The sequence below is a fragment of the Gadus chalcogrammus genome, chromosome 15 (assembly GCF_026213295.1).
Source record: "Gadus chalcogrammus isolate NIFS_2021 chromosome 15, NIFS_Gcha_1.0, whole genome shotgun sequence".
Taxonomy (NCBI): domain Eukaryota; kingdom Metazoa; phylum Chordata; class Actinopteri; order Gadiformes; family Gadidae; genus Gadus; species Gadus chalcogrammus.
Window position 1 is genome coordinate 26,375,601 of NC_079426.1, and position 16,105 is coordinate 26,391,705.

Sequence of the window (16,105 nt, forward strand, 5' to 3'; positions counted from 1 at the left end):
AACACAGCGATTTCCTCGAAAACCACGCAATGCTTTCACGTCAAAATTCGTCACTACGTTCAGCAAGCAAGACTGACCAACCCCGAGAAATTTCGTGTAATGACGTGACACCGTTCAAATGTTATCCCGCAAACCTGTTTTCGAGAGCTGTAAGTAAAATCCTTCCTGCGGTAGTTTTTTTGTAATAAATAGTTGTATTTTTTGTTTCATGCTATAATAATATGACTATACAACAGATTAATTAGTACTTAAACCTGTGATAAAGTGTGCAATGTCAGAGTTTTGAAGTTTAGAGGTAAAAAAGATTTAAGTGTCAGTAGTCGCTGTCGGGACGATTGAAACACTTGTTTCAAACGTCCCGCACATCACCATGCGTAATTGCGCGCACATTGCACAATCAATACCTGTATTAATTACAGAATTAATAAATGTTTTACAATGATTAACTACTGCTTTGAATTAATAACATATTTTGAATGAACAAAACGTGTTTATCACATGCATCAAGAGTTTACTGAGAGAAAAATGCCACACGTCAGAAGGAGAACCACCTCCCGTGGGCTGGTTCCTGCAACGCGACAACATCATGTCGCGTTGTCACGCTACCTCAAGGGGAGGGCAGAGGAGAGCAGTGAAGCCATTTATTTTGGGCTCACCCCTAATGAGGTCAGTTATGAGAAAAGGGCTACATACATTTTTGGACAGGCACACATGTATGCTATGCACATAGTTTAATTAATAAATATGAAGAAATAACATAAACATAAACACACAAATGTACATCAACTTTTTACGACCCCGTGCATTACAGCTGCCCATTCCCTGCATCCTGGTCGAGGAAGGACTGGATCACCTCCTTCATGGAGCGCAGTAGCAGCCTCCCCCTTTGGCGTCCAGAGGCCACTAGCCAACAACGGTTGTCCAGCTTCAATCAAAACAATGTCAACTTGTTCTACCAAAATTGAAAGACGGTGCTGGACCGGCACCAGTTCCAGGCCAAGGATATTTGGAACATTAATGAAACCTGTATTTAATATGAACTATATTAATATAAAACACAACTATAAACACATAACTACATTTATAAAAATAAACTATGCTCACAACCATAAAAATTTGAAAAAAAACGATATACACGTAACTAGATATCTAAATAGAAACAATGCTAACAACTATATGCACATAACTATATATATATACACAACTATGCTCACCAAACTATTTACAGGGGTCACCACTGTCCAGGTGCCAGACCGTGTCGTCGCCCAGATGGGGCAGAAGCAGGTCGGGTCGGGTCAGTGACCTCAGCGGAGAGGGGGACCCTGGTCACAGTTGCCCTGGCATGCAATGCTCAGGGCGACCTTGTTCCGCCATTCTTTATCTTCCCCCGTAAGCGGTTCGAAGACCACTTCCTGAGGGGTGGACCCGTTGGCTGTGCTGGCACCGCCAACCCAACTGGCTGGAGGAAGGAGCCAGACTTCCTCCTGTACCTGGCCCACTTCACCAGTCACACCCGTGTCCAAGGAGTCGAAGCTGCTCCGCCTGCTGGACAATCACCCGTCCCACCTGTCAATTGCAGCAATCGATTACTGCAGAGCCAATGGCTTAGTGCTGCTGTCATTCCCTCCCCACTGCACCTGCAGGTTGCAGCCAATGAACATTAGTGTCTTCGGCCCCCTAAAGGGGTACGTAAAAAGTGCGGCGGACAGGTGGATGAGGAGCCACCAAGGGATCAACATCTCGATTGCTGAAGCTGAAGCCGTTGCTGAAGCCTTACCAGAGGCTGCAACAGTGAAGAACATCACCTCCGGGTTCTCTATTCAAGGGATCTGGCCTTTTAAACCCTCCGCGTTTGAGGAAAAGGACTTCACCGGATCCTATTCCAGACCGTCCTCCTCCCCAGGCTTCGGGTGACGAGGTCAGCGCTTCTCCAGGTGCCACTTCAGGTAGGAACAGTTCATCAGAAGCAACAGAGGATTAAACAGAGTTCATAATACATAAGTAGATAGTCCCATAAGTCAAAGTTCATAAAAAAAGTCCATAGGTTAGTGGACGGCAGAGTAGCTGCTAGACCACCAGGCTACAACTCTCACATCAGGGTATTTAACAAGGATCAGGAGGGTGGGTATATAAACATTTTTTTATTTAAAAGTGTATTTTTTAAATGTGTCCTTTGGCAGGCATGGAGGTACCTGGACTAGCTGCCGGGCCTGACGAAGCTGTCTGGCCTGAGGAAGATGCTCTCGAATTCAGCCTGGACATCGTCCGGTCTTACCCCAAGGCCGGGCCTAGAAAGATTACAAAGAGAAGAGGGAGAAAGAGGCATTTGGAGTTACTCTTGCATCTCATATCTTGTCTGGCCTTCCTTTGTCTACAGTCATGTAGACCTACCACATTTAAAGTAATTAAATTAGCATTAAAATGTCCAATTTAATGTTTTCAGGACAACTGCTATACTTACGACACCCCGAACTCTGAAGCAGCTCCTCTCGGGCTCCCAAGAAGAGGCTCTTCTCGCCCGCTCCTGATGCCGCCCCCCTTGCTGGAGTCACCCCAGGTGCCACCTCAGCTGCTCCTCCCACCATCACCTGGCCCACTGATGGAGTCACCCCCACCTTGGGTCCAGTGTGATTTTTGCTATAAGTGGTCGCATGAGGCTTGCACCGACGGGAGTACACACTACCTGTGTCACCTGTGTGACAAAGAATACAAATATTTAGCCTACTATACTGTCCATGGGTCTTCACTAGTTTGCAGCGGAAATACTGTAAATGTAGGCCTACAGCACAATTCCCTTAACATTATAGACTGATTAACTAACTAACTATTAGGCCTGGGTTAGGCTATGAGTGGGAGCTGGGCTATTAAATATTTTGCTGGGTAGGCCTACTTTTCATCCATGATTGTAACGCATCCAAAATAACAACGGCTACATTAAATTATGGGTAACCCTTCCTTTTACAGTCCCCTAATTACTAGGTATTTACCCGGTACATACATGGTAAATTATAGTGTATTACTGGGTAATTACCACTGGTAATAAGAAGGTAAATACAGAGGTAGTTACCCGGTAAATACATGGTAAATCATAGTGTACTACTGGGTAATTACCACTGGTAATAAGAAGGTAAATACAGAGGAATTATCCGGTAAATTATAGTGTATTACTGTGTAATTACCACTGGTAATAAGAAGGTAAATACAGAGGAATTACAGCTGATGTACCAAGTAAAACCTCCACTATTACCCATCAACTCAACTAAGTAGTGTGTAGTTGTAACTGTTTTAGGTTGGTAATAACTCAGATATTGTGTACTTCCTAGGAAATTAGGCAACCAATTCTTTGAAACACCTATTATCCAAGGTTTATGTTGGTAACAGCCCAAATTTAATGATGTACTATCTAGAAATTAGCATAGTACTTTCCAATAAAATACTTTTTCTTAGTTATTATTCGTAGCTACACCCATTTAGAAAGGGTTTATTCGATTTACCACTATGGAATTACTTACCTGGTAACAACCTCTGCAGGAACAGTTTTCCTCTAGTGTTATGGTACATCTTCTTAAATACTGGGTACAAAGCCGTTTGTTTCCATGGTATTACCAGGTTCTTACCATATAATTTATAATAGATACATTCCATTATCCATGCAGTCAACACAAACTTGTACCATGTACGTTCTGCGACGTTACCAAGTAAAACACGACAATTTACCCAGTAATTAAGCTGAAACTGTACTGTAAAAGGAAGCCTCGTTTGTTTCCATGGTATTACCAGGTTCTTACCATATAATTTGTAATACATTATTCCCTTTTCCATGCAGTCAACACAAACTTGTACCATGTACGTTCTGCGACGTTACCAAGTAAAACACGACAATTTACCCAGTAAGTAAGCTGAAACTGTACTGTAAAAGGAAGCCTTGTTTGTTTCCATGGTATTACCAGGCTCTTACCATATAAGTTGTAACTGGTTATTCCCTTTTCCATGCAATCAACACAAACCATATATGTTCTGCAACATCGTTCACCAGTAGTTAAGCACTTTAATTGTTGTTATAAAACCCCAAACCACTGTTGATGAAAGACATATTAAAATTAAACAAAATCAAAGGCTTATCTTTCAAACAATGCATATCTCACAAACATATATATCTCACTGAACACTGAAGAAATCGGACAAAAAAAAGAGCCGTCCACATCAACTCAATTTAAATGTTACTGATGGTGTTTTCATAAAACACATGACAGTGTTATGGCAAGTGACCACAAGGAAGACTGCTTCAACCGCTACAATTTGAACAAGTGGTGAATGCCATGCAGCAATCTGCCTATGGGAGCATCTTTGTGGTCATTCGCAAACCAATGAGTCCACTCGATGAATGAGAGATGACTCTTTAGTGTCTTTTCTGTGAGGTATCCCTGCAGTCTCCACATCTGGGATTTGAAGGCTGACCAAGACCTGACCAGGTACCTCCAAATCTCCCCTTCAAGAATCAGAAGACAAGAAAATAAACATTAGGACTGTCAATTAATTAACATTTCTAGAACATGTAGAACTCAAGGATTATTTTGTTTATCAGTTAAGAAAGGATGCTGGAACTCTGGCCATTGTGTTTGGTCATATTGAAAAGAGAAAAAGGCATAGCCATAAATACAGTTAATAGGACGGGAGGGGACAGGCAGTTAGCTCCGGTTAGCCCTTTAGCATCGAGCTAGCGGAGCTTCTGTCATTCAAATAACTCTGACATGTTGTTTAAAACCTATAACACCCAATTTATTAAAATATCCAGATTTAATCGGGCTCTCTCCCATAAGTACAGTTAATAGGACGGGAAGAGACAGGCTCTGTTAGCCCCGGTTAGCGCGATGCTGAAGAGCAGCTCTACCGGAGAATGCCACCTCAACAGGTGCAAGATAGCCTCCGGTTTGATATTCGGTTTACCACCCAATCGGATTCATCAACATAAGTGCAATACATCACGGGCTTAGTATGTTGAGGACGGTTTAGGACACCGTATCGCGAAAAATCACAAACACATGTTGTCGCCATCGATGTCTGCATCAACGTCATTTACGTTCTCTTCCATGGCTGCTACCTGTTTTAGGGACCGTCAACAAGTTACACTCACCGACTGGTGGCAGAGACGTTACCATGGAATTGTTTCTGGAAATAAATCATATAAAATAACATAAAAATCACTAAATAATACATTTTGTCACCTGATTGTAGTAGTAGTTGCCAATGGTGGGCTGCTACTTACTGCAGGTAACTTTGCTAATATATTGCATTATTGTTAAACGGGATGCAATTAATAATTTCAAATATAGTTTGGTAGATTTTTGTCGAATATTAAACTATTAACTGCATTATGATTAACTATATTGCAATATATTTGTGTGATTAATTTCCTGAAACAATTCCATGGTAACGTCTCTGCCAACAGTCGGTGAGTGTAATTTGTTGACGGTCCCTAAAACAAGTAGCAGCCAGAACGTAAATTACGTTGTTGCACAGACATTGATGGCGACAACATGTGTTTGTGATTTTTCGCGATACGGTGTCCTAAACCGTCCTCAACATACTAAGCCCGTAATGTATTGCACTTATGTTGATGAATCCGATTGGGTGGTAAACCGAATATCCGGCAGATATCAAACCGGAGGCTAACTTGCACCTGTTGAGGTGGCATGCTCCGGTAGAGCTGCTCTTTAGCATCGCGCTAACCGGGGCTAAGAGAGCCTGTCTCTTCCCGTCCTATTAACTGTACTTATGGGAGAGAGCCCGATTAAATCCGGATATTTTAATGAATTGGGTGTTATAGGTTTTAAACAACATGTCCGAGTTATTTGAATGACAGAAGCTCCGCTAGCTCGATGCTAAAGGGCTAACCGGAGCTAACAGCCTGTCCCCTCCCGTCCTATTAACTGTATTTATGGCTATGCCTTTTTCTCTTTTCAATATGACCAAACACAATGGCCAGAGGACCAGCATCCTTTCTTAACTGATAAACAAAATAATCCTTGAGTTCTACATGTTCTAGAAATGTTCATTAATTGACAGTCCTAATGTTTATTTTCTTGTCTTCTGATTCTTGAAGGGGAGATTTGGAGGTACCTGGTCAGGTCTTGGTCAGCCTTCAAATCCCAGATGTGGAGACTGCAGGGATACCTCACAGAGAAGACACTAAAGAGTCATCTCTCATTCATCGAGTGGACTCATTGGTTTGCGAATGACCACAAAGATGCTCCCATAGGCAGATTGCTGCATGGCATTCACCACTTATTCAAATTGTAGAGGTTGAAGCAGTCTTCCTTGTGGTCACTTGCCATAACACTGTCATGTGTTTTATGAAAACACCATCAGTAACATTTAAATTGAGTTGATGTGGACGGCTCTTTCTTTTGTCCGATTTCTTCAGTGTTCAGTGCCTGTTTGTGAGATATGCATTGTTTGACAGATAAGCCTTTGATTTTGTTTAATTTTAATATGTCTTTCATCAACAGTGGTTTGGGGTTTTATAACAACAATTAGAGTGCTTAACTACTGGTGAACGATGTTGCAGAACATATAGGCAAGGCAAGGCAAGGCAACTTTATTTATATAGCACTTTTCATACACAAGGCAGACTCAAAGTGCTTCACATATAAACATTGTCATACAATAAAATAAAATAATAGATAAGTAAAAGAAAAACATATGCAAAGAAATGGGTAGAATAGAAAAAGGCATTTTAGTATTAAAATAGAAAATAAAGGCAAAGTTAAAAAAGCTTTTTAGAAAGTGCAATGTATTTAAGATTTTAGCAGAAAGCTATAGCAAACATAAAAGTCTTCAGTCTTGTTTTAAAGGTGCTCAGAGTTGGGGCAAGTCTTAAATCCTCTGGGAGTTTATTCCAGCTATTTGTTGCATAGTAACTAAATCCTGCTTTCCCATGTTTTGTGTTTACTCTGGGGATAATTAACAGATTGGTCTCAGAGGATCTTAGTGGTCTAGAAGGCTGATGTAGTGGAAGCATATCAGTTAAGTATTTTGGGCCTAAACCATGTAGGGATTTATAGGTTAGCAACATGATTTTAAAATCAATTCTCTGACCTACAGGAAGCCAATGTAACGATTTCAGAATTGGTGTAATATGATCAAATTTTTTGGTCTTTGTTAGAACTCTAGCAGCAGCATTCTGAACAAGCTGAAGCTTCCTCAGAGTTTGTTTTGGGAGACCTGTGAGGAGACCATTGCAGTAATCAAGCTTACTAGTGATAAAGGCATGTACAAGTTTTTGTAAGTCTTCGGTGGACATGAGCCCTCTAAGTCTTGCTATATTTTTAAGGTGATAATATGCCGATTTTGTAACTGATTTGATGTGACTGTCAAAATGTAAATCTGAATCCATGATAACCCCTAGATTTCTGGCTTTGATTGAGGTTTTCAGGGACAGAGAGTGAAGGTGTTGGGTTACTTTAAGCCTTTCCGTTTTAGAACCAAATACAATTATCTCTGTTTTGTCCTCATTTAGTTGAAGGAAATTTCGGCACATCCATTCCTTCACTTGCTCAATGCACTGGCACAGGAGATCTATGGGCCGATAGTCATTTGGTGATAGCGATACATAGATTTGCGTGTCATCAGCATAGCAATGATGGTCAATATTGTTATTTTGCATGATTTGCCCTAGTGGGAGCATGTAGATGTTGAATAAAGAGGGTCCTAAGATCGAACCTTGTGGGACTCCACATGTCACATTGGTTGATTCTGATACAAAGTCGCCAATGGAAACAAAGTAGTTCCTATTTTGTAGGTAGGACCTGAACCAATTTAAGACAGTGCCTGAAAGCCCCACCCAGTTTTCTAACCTTTCCAGAAGTAATGTATGGTCTACAGTGTCGAATGCAGCACTGAGGTCAAGTAGCATTAGTATTGAGGTTTTGCCAGAGTCTGTGTTAAGACGGATGTCGTTTACAACTTTAATAAGGGCGGTCTCAGTGCTGTGCAGGGGTCGAAATCCTGATTGGAAGGTGTCATAGCAACCAGTTGATGCCAGGAAGTGATTTAGTTGCTGGAGGACAACTTTCTCAATGATTTTACTTATGAAGGGTAGATTTGATATTGGTCTGTAGTTGTTAATAATAGAGGCATCAAGGATCCGCTTTTTTAAAAGGGGTTTAATAACTGCAGTTTTCAAAGCTTTTGGGAACTTGCCTGACTGGAGAGAGTTGTTAACTATCTGCAATATGTCTACTGCTAGGCAGTCGAAAACATTCTTAAAGAGGTTGGTAGGTATAGTATCAAGGCAACAGGTGGATGGCTTTAGTTGTGTCACAGTTTCCACAAGATTTTGAGAGTCTATAACATTAAAGCATGCCATCCTTGCCACGTAATTTTTGCCTGAACAGGGTGGTAGTCCAACATTTTTGTTTGACGTGGAGATATTGATGGCTCGTCTGATACCTTCAATTTTATCAATATAAAAAGCTGCAAACTCATTGCATTTCTGCGTGGAATGGAGATCAGGTGGAATTTCTATTGGGGGGTTGGTCAGTCTGTCAACAGTTGCAAATAGGGTTTTTGCATTATTAGTGTTGGTTTTAATGATATTGGAGAAAAATGTTTCTCTAGCATTTTTTAAGTCTAAATTGTAGGCACGGAGGCTCTCTTTATAGATATCATGGTGAATATGAAGTTTTGTTTTACGCCAGATGCGTTCAACCTTCCTGCATTCCTTTTTCTGTGCTGTTGCAGAAGCAGCTTTTCTCCAGGGTGCCTTTTGCTTTCCAGAAATCGTTTTAACCTTATAAGGTGCAATGACATCTATGACTTTCAAAATTTTCAAATTAAAGTTTTCTACAAGATCATCAGCAGAACATGGGTTTAGAGGTGGTAGCAAGGAGATGGCCTTTTTAAAAAGTACATTAGAATCTTCATTGATATACCGTTTTTTGACAGTGTTTGATTTTTTCTGTATGTCGGGAATAAAAGATATGTTAAAGAAAACACAAAAGTGGTCAGACAAGGAAGGATCAGTCACAGAGAGATCAGAAACATTGAGGCCCTTTGTGATAACCAGGTCTAGAGTGTGCCCCTTACAATGAGTAGCCTCTTTCACATGTTGAGACAGTTCAAATGTGTCCAAAATGGTAAAAAGTTTTTTTGCACATTTGTCATTCAAATCATCAGTATGAAAATTGAAGTCACCAGTTATAACTAGACATTCAAATTCTGTGGAGATGCTAGACAATAATTCTGTGAATTCATCGAAAAAATTTGCAGAATATGTGGGTGGCCTGTAAATAATTAATAGGATAACTCTGGGGGAGCATTTCAATACAGCACTAAGGTATTCGAACGATGGAAAATCACCAAATAACATCTGTTTCCCCTGAAATACATTTTTAAATATAGCAGCAACCCCTCCACCTCTTTTTCCAGATCTACATGCATCAAAAAAGTTATAGTCGGGAGGAGCTGTCTCTATCAGAACGGTTGCACTGTTATTTTGTTCCAGCCATGATTCAGTTAAAAACATAAAATCCAGTTTGGAAGTGTTAATAAAATCATTAACTAAAAATGATTTGTTATTAAGAGACCTCACATTAAGTAGAGCCATCCTGATGGTGCTGTTGATAGGCTTTAAGGTTGTTTTTGGTTTGGAGGCAATAGATATGAGATTTGTGAGGTTAGCAGTGTGTCTAAGTTTCCCTTTGTTTACTCTCTTAGTGGTTACAGCATGAATGTGAAAGTTGCCCTGCTTTGACGTAGGCAACCTTGGGTTCAGCAGATTATGAGAAACTTCCTTTATACTGTGTCTACGGCTGAACCCTTTTTTGTCTCAGTAATACTCAGGACTACTATCAGTACGGTGGTGGGGGTGGGGCGCCATCCTCCTGGGTGATAGCAGCCTGCGGCCATGACGTGGCGATGCTATCATTGACACAGATGCAAGTTTGATGCCAGCATATTCCAGTTTCTTAAATTCGGCTGGAAAATCGCAAAGGGAGACATCGGAGACTCTATCCCAGCTGGAGTTGTTGTTGTGGCTATGGGAGAGATGAGGCTGGAGGTCATCGTCGATGGGGGAGTGCAGAGGAGGGGGGTGGCCGTTCCTCGCCAAGCCAGCATCAGCGATGGGGGAGGGCACAGTGTTGATGGCGTTGGGCGGGCTGTTGTCTCTCTTCAAGGTCTGTGGGCTGTCTGCTATCTGTGTGTCAGATAGTGGCAGAGTAGTTGTGTGGGGGAGGCTGTAGTCTCGCTTCTTCTCAACCTGTGCTCTGATTGTGGCCTGTGCGTCAGACCATGGCAAGATTGTGGCCTGTGCGTAAAGCGAGAAGAGAAGATTGTCCCTCAACAGTTTTGAGCCTAACCTGTTTGGGTGTAGGCCATCTGCTCTGAAAAGATATTTGCGCCCCCAGAATAAGTTGAAATTGTCAATAAAGTCCCTTCCTCTTTCATTGCAGACTCTGGAAAGCCATGTATTCAGTGCAAGTAGACGACTGAATCTGTTTATTCCCCTGTCAACTGTTGGTATGGGTCCACTGATGGAAGACTTGATGTGTATTTTGTCCAGTGTATCCAATAGATCAGTGTAATCCCTCTTCAGAAGTTCTGACTGTTCTCTTTGAATATCATTAAATCCTGCATGCACAATAATCTGTGAGATTTTGGGGTTTTCCAATATGATTTTGGCTAGTTTATGGTTGATATTACTAACCTTTCCATATGGGAAGATGCATGTTTTGATCTTCTTACCGGTTATATCCTTGATAGTTGAGTCTCCTATAATCAGAGTGTCTGGTTCATCTGCTTTCTCTGAGATGGGCCCTTGTTGGACGGTGGCAGACACATGCGCAGCCCGCCTCCGTGGCGGCTGGTTGTTCCGTCTCTGTCCACACTGTCCGTCCGGACGCATCTCGGGGCTCAGGGGTGCATCGGTGGCAGGCGCGTTTGTGGACTCTTGAAGTGGCAGGAACCGGTTCTTCAGTGGCAGGGTTGATTTGAGTGACGGGCTAATCGGGCTGATAACTTTAGCTTTGGGTAGCTTAGCATTTGGTGTTGAGTGAACTTGTTGATTCACTTTGGTATGTTGCTTTGGCTTAGCGCCGACTCTGTTCCAGTGAGACGCAGCTGGAACTGTCTCTCTCTTGTCCAGCTTCGGGAAGGATACAGTGTAGCTTTGATCATCTTGCTGTATCTGAGTGAGCTCAGCAAACTCACCCATCGGCACTGTATCCTGTGATAGTCCTTTGCATTTTTCTACTGCTGCTAGTCTCGTTTCAATTAAAGCCACCCTCTGTTGCATTTTGGTGCAGTCTGTGCATTTCCCAGTCTCCGTGCCTGAGATATCCGAATACAGAGGCATGTTGGTGATAGGAAAGTCCAAGGCTTTTTCTGCGGTCTGATCCGGGAGTAAAAAGTGCCAAAATGTATTGTTGAATCGAGCGATTGAGGACGACGGAAACAAACTATATACTGTTAGGTAAATAAAATAAGATAAAGTAGAAATGAACGATGAATTAAGTAGTTCTTTCCAATGCCCAGCGGAGGTTCGGGAAACATGACCTCTCTCTCTCCTCTCTCTCTCCTCTCTCCATATATGGTTTGTGTTGATTGCATGGAAAAGGGAATAACCAGTTACAACTTATATGGTAAGAGCCTGGTAATACCATGGAAACAAACAAGGCTTCCTTTTACAGTACAGTTTCAGCTTACTTACTGGCTAAATTGTCGTGTTTTACTTGGTAACGTCGCAGAACGTACATGGTACAAGTTTGTGTTGACTGCATGGAAAAGGGAATAATGTATTACAAATTATATGGTAAGAACCTGGTAATACCATGGAAACAAACAAGGCTTCCTTTTACAGTACAGTTTCAGCTTAATTACTGGGTAAATTGTCGTGTTTTACTTGGTAACGTCGCAGAACGTACATGGTACAAGTTTGTGTTGACTGCATGGAAAAGGGAATAATGTATTACAAATTATATGGTAAGAACCTGGTAATACCATGGAAAAAAACGAGGCTTCCTTTTACAGTACAGTTTCAGCTTAATTACTGGGTAAATTGTTGTGTTTTACTTGGTAACGTCGCAGAACGTACATGGTACAAGTTTGTGTTGACTGCATGGAAAAGGGAATAATGTATTACAAATTATATGGTAAGAACCTGGTAATACCATGGAAACAAACAAGGCTTCCTTTTACAGTACAGTTTCAGCTTAATTACTGGGTAAATTGTCGTGTTTTACTTGGTAACGTCGCAGAACGTACATGGTACAAGTTTGTGTTGACTGCATTGAAAAGGGAATAATGTATTAAAAATTATATGGTAAGAACCTGGTAATACCATGGAAACAAACAAGGCTTCCTTTTACAGTACAGTTTCAGCTTAATTACTGGGTAAATTGTCGTGTTTTACTTGGTAACGTCGCAGAACGTACATGGTACAAGTTTGTGTTGACTGCATGGAAAAGGGAATAATGTATTACAAATTATATGGTAAGAACCTGGTAATACCATGGAAACAAACAAGGCTTCCTTTTACAGTACAGTTTCAGCTTAATTACTGGGTAAATTGTCGTGTTTTACTTGGTAACGTCGCAGAACGTACATGGTACAAGTTTGTGTTGACTGCATTGAAAAGGGGATAATGTATTACAAATTATATGGTAAGAACCTGGTAATACCATGGAAACAAACGAGGCTTCCTTTTACAGTACAGTACAGTGAAACCGTATTTGTATTGAATTCACTGGTGAGGTTACATGAATCGCTAGAGTTTTTTGTTTGTGCTATGTTGACTAAAATGCCTTTTTAATTTACCCATTTTTTTGCATATGTTTTTCTTTTACTTATCTATTATTATTTTATTTTATTGTATGACAATGTTTATATGTGAAGCACTTTGAGTCTGCCTTGTGTATGAAAAGTGCTATATAAATAAAGTTGCCTTGCCTTGCCTTGCCTTGCCTTGCCTTGCCTTAATTACTGGGTAAATTGTCGTGTTTTACTTGGTAACGTTGCAGAACGTACATGGTACAAGTTTGTGTTGACTGCATGGATAATGGAATGTATCTATTATAAATTATATGGTAAGAACCTGGTAATACCATGGAAACAAACGGCTTTGTACCCAGTATTTAAGAAGATGTACCATAACACTAGAGGAAAACTGTTCCTGCAGAGGTTGTTACCAGGTAAGTAATTCCATAGTGGTAAATCGAATAAACCCTTTCTAAATGGGTGTAGCTATGAATAATAACTAAGGAAAAGTATTTTATTGGAAAGTACTATGCTAATTTCTAGATTGTACATCATTAAACTTCGGCTGTTAAGAACATAAACCTTGGATAAGTGTTTCTAAGAATTGGTTGCCTAATTTCCTAGGAAGTACACAATATCTGAGTTATTACCAACCTAAAACAGTTACAACTACACGCTACTTAGTTGAGTTGATGGGTAATAGTGGAGGTTTTACTTAGTACTTCAGCTGTAATCCCTCCGTATTTACCTTCTTATTACCAGTGGTAATTACGCAGTAATACACTATAATTTACTGGATAATTCCTCTGTATTTACCTTCTTATTACCAGTGGTAATTACCCAGTAATACACTATGATTTACCATGTATGTACCGGGTAAATACCTAGTAATTAGGGGACTGTAAAAGGAAGGGTTACCAAATTATGACAATAATAATTTAATTTAGTGGACATGCACACTTAAAAACTGCTGGGTATAAGCTATAGGCTAGCCTTCTACACCCTTGCTCTTGGTCATGACACATGGCATGCCGATTTATCTTTTTCTCCAGCCATTACCATCAATCAGCTAGAGTGCAATCTTAATCAAAGTTCTGCTTATTATATGTTTTCAACATAATGTTCATGTCAATGTGCACATAGGCGTTGATTACGCCGGGGACGCGTCCCCACCAGATTTCGTCATGAATCATTTTGTACCCACCACAAAAAAAAAATATATATATATATTTTTTTTAATTATTATGGATTATTACACGGGTCTTCTCAATGCCGTGGAACGTTCCTTTCACTTGCATGGGCTCTTCACAACTTCGTTAGCTTGTGATAGCTAGACATAAATTGACCGCTGTCAAGGAAAACAAAGGATCTTTTGCCTATAATGACGTCTTTGGTATCACTCCTCAAGAGGTCCGGTAACTTTTCAACCCCAGCGTCTTCGGTTGCTAAGCGACGTCAACGTCTTTGGCGGACTATTTCTCTGCTGATCAACACTACGAATGATGGTAAAAAATAAATTGTAACAAGCCACACCATGTGAAGTTATTTTTTCGTTTTGGCAAGTAGCCGTGTAATAAGCGGGATAATATATAGAACGTCGCCGGTCGAATTTAAGCCCCTTCAGTGGGAAACAATGGGAGCGTGTCTATGTTCCCCGGGTCCTATGTTCCCCGGGTCCTATGTTCCCCTCTTTGTATGAGACTGGGAACATCGGACCCCTTTTTAAAAAAAGGGTCTTTATTGGGGTCTATATTATATTGGTATATACTATCATATAAAGTGCTCCGGGAGTCGCAAACGGTAACAATCACTTTCTCCTCCATGCTGCAGTTCACCCCGGACTGCACTGCACTGAGTTGGCCGGTTGAACGCTGATTGGCTGTTACGTTACACATGTCACTCAGTGGCCAGGCTGTTGAACGCCGATTGGCTGTCATCACGCGAATGTCGCGTCAAAGTTTAAATATCTTTAAAGATTGATAGATTGCGGGGAACATAGGACCCTTTTCCCAGAAAAGGGTTCTATGTTCCTCGCTTTTCCCCAAAAGGGTCCTATGCTCCCCGGTATGTATGGCTACAGGGGAACATAGGACCCTTTTTGGGAAAAACGGGGATCATAGAACCCGGGGAACATAGGGATGACCCCGAAGCAATTACCCTCGCTGCGTGTCGGTGTCCGGTTCGCCCTGTCGGGGCTTATTTTCCCGATAATGACCGGCATTCTATACATTATCTTATTACATGGCTCTTCTCAATGCTGTAGACTACATTCGTATTCGGTTGCTAAGCGGCGTCAACGACTTTGGCGAATTATTTCTCTGCTGATCAACGCTACGAATGATAACAAATACATTGGAAAAAGACACACTGTGTGAAGTTATTTTTTCGTTTTTGCAAGTAGCCATTACTAATAATACCAATACTCTTTGGCTGGGATGATGAGGCATCAGGCAATCAAGTCATTTTAGCCTGAATACATAGGTAAGAAGCACCAGAGCAGGTTGCTAGTACCATGGACAGTATCAGAACGATAACCTGTTGAACTAAATGGATTTGTGGTAGGCTACACCACGGGATGCATCTGCAGACCACTGCCACATAAATAAAGGTAAGACGCGATATTTATTGCTTAAGATTTGCTGGTGCTGTTGCGAGGTCTTTTGTGTTTTTTGCACTCAAGTGGTCGGCTGTTTTAACTTGCAATTGATAGTCGGTGGAGTCAGTCTCTTGTTGACACAAAGTGACTTTTGGTCATTCTTGAATTCTGGAATAATTGAGGGGGGGAGTTCATGAGTTTTGGTCAGAATGCCTGATGTAGGCTAGTTTTGATGGAATGCGTGTTGTGAATTGAGAACAGCCAGCTCCTGATGTGATACAGCGTTCAGCTGTGCAACAAATATTTTTTTCTTTTTCAATCTTGACGATTTTTGTAGTGCTGTGTGTAGCCACACCTTGGCCCTTGTGAACTTAAACACGCAGTTAAATTCCTTTCCTAGCTCCTCTTGTTTATGTTGTTATGTGGATACATGGAGCAGAACATAGTGGGTAATATGTCCGATGCTTTTTGAAAACGTTTTCTTCATAAAACGTGCCAGACAGATTTTGTATACATTTTATTCCTTAGTAATTAGCTACATGGTTATGCCGTCTTTCAGAAACTTTCATTACCGGCACTAAAGAGAGAAAAAGGAGTGCATCCCCATTGTACCCAGCACTTCTAAAAATGCACTTCCGAATGCGTCTCTGTCCCCAGCACATTTCAAACCAAACTGACGCCAATGAATGTGCAGACTATTACACAATATTTATCAGATTAAAATAAGTTTAGCCACTTACCTGTCCACAGAGA

General features: G+C 41.0%; 1 long non-coding RNA gene across 1 annotated transcript; it reads right to left on the reverse strand.

The window, feature by feature from the left end:
* Positions 1–495: 495 nt before the first annotated feature.
* Positions 496–2,732, reverse strand: LOC130404699 (uncharacterized). The gene is made up of 3 exons (XR_008904257.1): positions 2,193–2,732; positions 1,778–1,940; positions 496–1,566 (listed from the first exon to the last, which is right to left on the reverse strand). It is a non-coding gene; the product is annotated as an uncharacterized LOC130404699 (long non-coding RNA).
* Between the last annotated feature and the right edge of the window lie 13,373 nt (positions 2,733–16,105).